This window comes from Myotis yumanensis, unplaced genomic scaffold (assembly GCF_028538775.1).
Source record: "Myotis yumanensis isolate MYYU_CA2020_CCGP unplaced genomic scaffold, mMyoYum1.0.hap1 SCAF_5, whole genome shotgun sequence".
Classification (NCBI taxonomy): domain Eukaryota; kingdom Metazoa; phylum Chordata; class Mammalia; order Chiroptera; family Vespertilionidae; genus Myotis; species Myotis yumanensis.
Window position 1 is genome coordinate 103137678 of NW_027223756.1, and position 7583 is coordinate 103145260.

The window sequence follows — 7583 nt, forward strand, 5'->3', positions numbered from 1 at the left end:
TGTTGTTCATAATTTGTATCTTTACCTTTTTCTTCTTCTTCCTCTTCTTAAAGGATACCTTTCAGCATTTCATATAATACTGGTTTGGCGGTGATGAACTCCTTTAGTTTTTCCTTATCTGTGAAGCTCTTTATCTGACCTTCAATTCTGAATGATAGCTTTGCTGGGTAAAGTAATCTTGGTTGTAGGTTCTTGGTATTCAGCACTTTGAATATTTCTTGCCATTCCCTTCTGGCCTGCAAAGTTTCTGTTGAGAAATCAGCTGACAGTCGTATGGGTATTCCCTTGTAGGTAATTGAGCCTCTTTCTCTTGCTGCTTTTAAGATTTTCTCTTTGTCTTTTGCTCTTGGCATTTTAATGATGATGTGTCTTGGTGTGGTCCTCTTTGGATTCCTTTTGTTTGGGGTTCTCTGTGCTTCTTGGACCTGTAAGTCCATTTCTTTCACCAGGTGGGGGAAGTTTTCTGCCATTATTTCTTGAAATAGGTTTTCAATATCTTGTTGTCTCTCATCTTCTGGCACTCCAATGACTCTGATATTAGACCGCTTAAAGCTGTCCCAGAGGCTCCTTACACTGTCTTCACACTTTCGGATTCTTTTTTCATTTTGCTTTTCCAATTGGGTGTTTTTTGTCGAATCTTTGGTTTGATTATTGTACTCCTCTGGTCTGCTATTGGGTATAATATTCTTTATTTCAGTCCGTGTATGCTTACTTTCTAATTTCTTTATCGTAGCATCGAGGGTCTCATTAGTTTTCGTGAGGCTCTGCACAAATTTATGGCAAGCCCTCAAAATTGCGATTCTTAGCTCCATATCCTCCATTTCTGTCATGTTTTTTTGTCTCCGCATCTTTTATGCTTTCTTGGTGCACCCCCTTGTGGTCTCTGTGCGCAGTCTTGTTCTAGCCAAGCCTTAATTGTTGTAGTTAACACTAGAGGGGTTTGACCACCAGGCCTGCTGGCTGTGGAAATCAGCTGTGTGGAAAACGTCTGCCTTCTGGGGAGGTGCTAATCCAGCCTTTGCCTGAGGCAATCGGCAAATGGCTGTGCGCAGGTTTTGGGCGGGGCGGGATCAACAGGGCGGGCGGAGGGAGCAGTTATGGCCACGCTCAGTCCCGTTCCCAGAGGCTCTGCTTCTCAGAACCCCGGCAGCCGCTGCAAACCTCGGAGAGAAAGCTGCCCTCAGGTCCCAACTGATGCCGGATAATCCCGCTTCTCCCGTTTGAGTCTGGGTCCCTAGAGACTCGCCCGGATCTGGAGCCCAGAGTCTGAGACTCACTCCCGGCAGAAAACGACAACCGCGCCCTCAGCCACCAGCCCGCTTTGCGCGCGCACCTCGGTACCTTTGTATTTTCCACACTGCGCCGCCTCTGAGCCTCGATTTGCTGTTCTCTTTCCTTCTAGTTGTAGAGTCTCTCTTCAGCCAGCCCTCCTGTGGTTCTGGGTGATGTCCGTTCAGTCTTTTAGTTGTATTTTTGAAATGGTTGTTTGCGGCAGCGGTCTCCGGTGTTTACCTACGCCGCCATCTTGGTCTCTCTCGACTCCCTAGATCTTATCTGGGAAGCGAATGGGCTGAGGGAGGTGCAGCAAGTGCTGCCAAAACAAGTGAAACTCACAAGAACATTGTAACTATGGTGACCACTACCTTGTTTACTTCTGGATATAAAATAAAAGCTCAGCTTGCAGCTGGGTCTCTCTCTGTGGCCTCAGCCAGGCCCAGGAAGATCCACCTAGACCCAGCTTATTCTCTTTGTCATTTCTTCATCCTTCACCGCCCTCACTCAGGCTTGCGGAACCCTTGGCTGGGCGAGCTCGGCACATGTGGCGCCCGAACAGAGCCCCCCTCTGCTGACCCCTCTCCAGTCTGACAAAGCAAAGCAAGTTTGTTCAGAAACAATGGATTGCTTGCTTACAGGCAAGATACTACTGCGTAACCAGACCAAAAGTTCTTTTTCTCAAATCTTGTCTCAGGTTGTGTCTATGTGTGGGGTGGTCCCTGGAGAATTTACTTGGCTTCCAGATGGGGCTGCATTCCACTACCTGATGTCCAGATGCTAGTCCTGGGATGGAGGCCACCACACCGCCAGAATTACTTACCACACCCAAACGCTTCTCATGCCAGGCATACTTCTAAGGCCTCTAATGAACACCCACTTCTCCAACCTTCATTACAACCCACCAGGTCCAACTACTATTATCCTTGTAAGAAACAGGTAAGAACACAGATAAGCATAAAAACAGGCTTAGTTACTTGCGTCAAGTCATCTGCGAGTGAGAGTCTTCATTTGAACCCAGGCGGAGAGCCGGTGATCTTGGCCAGTACACTGTCACCTCTACACAGGGTTCACACCAACTCCTTCCTGAGCATAACTGATACCATGCACGTCCTGAGACACACTTTCACAGCTAAATGGGGAATACTCGGGGTGGGGGGCGGGGGGACGAATTGGGTTACAGCACTGTGAGCTTCTTCTCTGTGTCTCCAGGCTGAGGCCGGGAAAGAGGCATTCCAGCCCAGAGAACTTCCAGCCCAGGGAAACCCCGGGGACAGGTGCAACCAATTCCTCAAGGTCCAGATGCAGGCAGACCTCAGGTTCCCCTCAGCTTACCCTCATTTTTAATCCCATGAGGAAAAATTCCCTTGAATTGCATCACTGATCCTCAGTACCATTTCATGCCTAGTCTCTGTAAACAAACCCAGAATAAAATGATTTTTCAAGCTTTCATTCTCAAATTCACCAGAATAAAGAGTGCATGCCTGTGGAAGGCTTTGCTGTTGATCAAGGTTTCCCTCCCTGCTTTCTTTCCCCTCCCTCTCCTCTTCCCTTCTCCTCTTGCTCCTTTAATTTTTAATATTTTTATTATTTTTAATCCTCACCCAAGGATATGTTTGACTTTAGACAGAGAAGAAGGGAGAGAAACATCAATCTATTGCCCTGACCGAGGATCAAACCACAAACTTAAAAAAAATTTTTATTGATTTTTAGAGAGAGGAAGGAGAACGAAACATGGACTAGCTGCCTCCTGGACACCCCCTATCGGGGATCGAGCCCACAACTCAGACATGTGTCCTGACCAGAAGTTGAACCAGCAACCTCTCCATGCATCGCCGCACAAACTTTTGGTGTACTGGACGATGCTCCAACCCTCAGTCCTCCTTTTCGTGCCATAAGAACTGAACTCATCCTACACACTCCTCATACGCCCCACATCCATAAGTCATGAGACCCTTAGGAAAGTCTTGGTAAGTTTTATTTCTAGGAATGTTATCTTTTCACCTAAACTTTCTAACTTAATTGCATAAAATTGTAAAATAACATCAAACTTTAGAAATTTTGGGAGACTTCAACTACAAGGGACTGAGTGCTTTATTCAGACTGTTGCAACAAGGCCTCAGAGATGGTCTCTACAACCATGAGAATGTGAGGGGTTTTCAGGTAAATAAGCAAAAGTAGCAGCGCCCACTGCAGTTTGGCTGGGCTTTGGTCGGGTAGATAATCACAATCTTACAGAAATGAGTTGTTTCTTTGTGATTTGGCTCATCTTGTTGCATCCTATTCTCAGAATTATTGACTCAAAGAATTTAGGAGTGGGCTATTCTCTCAGTATTAGCGGGCTAGGTCAATGTATGTCCAAAGGAAAACATTTTACAGTGCTCCATTTTCCCTTTTCCTGACGTTAGTTACTTATGAGTTCTCTTTTGTTTATTTTCACCGAGGTTTGTCAATATTATTAGTCTTTTCTAACACACACACACACACACACACACGGCTTATCTGGGCCTCTGTGTTGTATGTTTTTCTATTTCATAAATGTCTGCCATTTATTACTTCCTTATTTTAACTTTTTTGGGACTTACTTTGATTGTTCTGGAGGTGGTGCTACATTTTCTAATTTTTCTAAATATCTTTTTAGGTTATCAATGTCTAAAGACTGCTTAAGCAATATCTTATTGGTCTTGATATGTAGAATTTTCATTATTTTTTCAAAATATTTGTTTTGGCCCTAACCGGTTTGGCTCTGTGGATGGAGCGCCGGCCTGCGGACTCAAGGGTCCCGGGTTCGATTCCAGTCAAGGGCATGTACCTTGGTTGCGGGCGCATCCCCAGTAGGGGGTGTGCAGGAGGCAGCTGATCGGTGTTTCTCTCTCGTTGATGTTTCTAGCTCTTTATCCTCTCCCTTCCTCTCTGTAAAAAATCAATAAAATATATTAAAAGTGTATAGATATGTGTGTGTGTATATATATATGTATATATATATATATAATTTGAACTATGACTAAAAAATGTATACCCAGTCACAGTAGCTGTATGGTTGGATGTCCACCTGTGAACCAGGAGGTCACAATTCAATTTCTGGTCAGGGCACATGGCCAGGTTGTGGGCTCCATTCCCAGCAGGGGTTGTACAAGAGGCAGCCAATTAATGATTCTCTCTCATCATTGATATTTCTCCCTTCCTCTCCCTTCCTCTCTGAAATGAACAAAAATACATTTAATAAAAAATATATTTGTAAGTTTCTGAATATAATAGGATGCCCAAGGTATCTTTATTACTAATTTCTAATTTAATTATGCAAAGAACACACTCTATAAAATTTCCATTTTAAAAAGTTTTAGATTTACTTAATGGGCCAGCATATGGCTCATAATTTCTTCTCCTAGCTTTAATGAGACATAATTGATATGAAAATTTGTGGTCAAATTTTGAAAATGTTTCATATTCTTGAGCAAAAATATATTTATCCTTGGTACATTGGTGCAGTGTTCCATACAGTTATCAGTAAGATTGCTTGCTAATTACATTGTTCAAATTTGTATCTATAATTTTTACCCTAATTGTCCTATTAATTAGTGAAAGAGGTGTCAAGTCGACTGTGGATTTTATATTTCTTCTGTTTGAATATATCTGCCAACTCTCAAGCTGTTATTAGGTAGACTAGAGGCCCGGTGCACAAAATTTGTGCAAGGGCCTTGGCCCCTGCTGCCATAGCAGCTGCCTTTGCCTCAACCCCTGCCCACAGCTGCGGTCACAGGTCTCTGCTGCCTCTGCCTTGGCCCCTGCCTACCACAGCTTTGTCCGGAAGGATGTCCAGAAGGACATCCGGTCTAATTAGCATATTATGCTTTTATTATTATAGATACTAACTTAAAATTGTCTTCCCACTGTTTTTCTTTTCTGAACCTTTTATTTTAATGATTCCCTTTGTCTCTAGGAATGGTTTGTGCCTCAAAGTCTCTATTTCATCTAATATTAGTAGAGCTACATACCCATTTTCAGATACTATTTGCTTTGTGTATTTTTTTTTTAAGGCAAGTCTTTTGTATGCAGCATCTGGTGGGGTTTTGTACTTTTGTCCTGTTATGGTCAGAATGTTTGTATTCCCCCATCACAGGTTGGAATCCTAATGCAGTGTGATGGTGTTAGAAAGTGAGGCCTTTCAGGAGAGGTGAGGTCATGAGGGTGGAATCCTTATGAATGCGATTAGTGCTCTTGTAAGACCCCACAGAACACCTCAGCCCTTTCCACCATGTGAGGATACAATTAGAAATCTGAAAGGTGGAAAAGAGCCCTTATCCAACCATGCTGATCTTCAACGACTCCTCCCAGCCTCTAGAACTGTGAGAAACACATTGTTTATTGTTTCTAAGCCACCCAGTCTGTGGTATTTTGGTAGAGCAGACTAACAGACTAAGACATTGACTAACAATCTTCATCATTTAATGAAATTAGAGTATAAATACTGATATGTTTGGCTTAAGATATTCCATCTTTTTGGCTTTTTCCTTTGTCCCACCCATTTTTTCTTTTACTTGCTTTATTTTTAAAAATCCATTTTTTAATCTAATAGTATTGAAATTATATATCCTATTTTATTACTTCCCTGGACTTTACAATATGCATGAGATTAACCAAAACCTTTACCCTTATATAACACAATCCTTCAATCCTTTTTACTTTTGACTTATATATGTTATTGTTGTCTGGTATTCTAAGTCTCTTATTTTCACAACTCCAGATTTTTATCGTTTTATATAAAATGTTCATTTACATTTGCCAACATATTCCTTATTCACTTTGCTCATATCTTTTTATATCTCAGACCCCACTGGGATCATTGTCCTTCTGTATTCAATGGATTCTTTAGAATTTTCTTTATTGTGGATAATAAAACAATTTGTCTTAAAATGAGTTTATTTGTATCCTCATTCTTGAAATATATTTTCACTGGGTATAAAAAATAAAATTCTAGGTTGACATTATTTCCTATCTTTATGCTGTTTTCACTCCAGTCTTTTGGCTCCCATTGTTGCTGAGAAGTCTATTCTTCCTTTGAAGGGATTTTGTGTGTGTTTAGCTGTTAATTTTTCTCTCTTTGATTTTCTGCAGTTATGATGTGTGTAGGTGTGACTTTCATCAAGTTATCCTCCTTTGTATTCTTTGGACTTTTAAATCTGTAGGCTTATATTTTCCATCAGTTCTGGAAATTTCTCAGCCCCATTGTCTATGCCCCTTTTATTGTGTCCTTGCCTTCTGAGACTATGATTAAACACACATCAAACTTTTCTATCTCCATGCTGCATTCTGGATCATTTCTTCACCAATATCTTTCATGTTTTCACCAATTCTTTTGTTCCTGTCACAAACTGTTACCTAATACATCTTCAAATATTTTAAGGACAGTTCCTCCCCTGACCTCAATGTAACCAATAATTCAATCTGTGAAGTCTATGTATGTCCTTTTCTGCTGGCTTTCAGTCATGTTGCCTTTTTTCCTTATGTGCCTGATTATTTTTATTAATTGTCCCTAAAAAAGATCTATAAGGGTTACTTGAGGTCAAAATTGAAGGAGTCTTCTCCCAAAGTTTTGTGTTGCTTCTACCAGGTGTGTTTATCTAGTAGGGTTGACCAATGACCACAGGGCATCAGGGATGTTTTTTCCCTTACTTTTTCTTATCTTGCTTTGCTTAGTAATAGCACTGCTATCTCTACAGTCCCATGGGCCTGGGGATGGGTTTAGACCTGGTTTACCTTATCCTGAGGATAAAGCCCTTTGGGAAGCCAGTTTAACTTTGGAAAGGTCTCCTGTAAAATTCATCACCTCAGGTGGACCTGGCCCTGACCTTCTATCTCTCCCTGTGACTGAAGTGGTGCTCAACTGTGCAGCATCAGTAAACAGTTTAGAGCATAAGCTGCTCTGGAGTTCCCCTCTCTGATGACTGGATCCCATTTTCAAACTGCCCTGCTTATTTAAACTACATTGTCTTCTCACTCTCAATGCTCTTGATGCAGAAGGCATCCCAACTACATTTTAGTCTTTTTTGATTTAGGTGGGAAGTTAACCCAAATATCCTAGCCCATCTTTTTAATGTTGTTTTTCTTTCCCAGACTTTGAGGTTTTCCAGCCCAGATTTTTAGATTTATATCCTTTATTTCTATCATTTTAGTGCTCACCCATGACAATTTATCATAATTAATGTCATAAAATCTACACTTAAACAACATTTTGATCCTCTTCCATGCAAATCTTCCATCTCCCAATTTACCTACTATTGTCCAAGATTTCCATTCTATTTTAAGCCTTG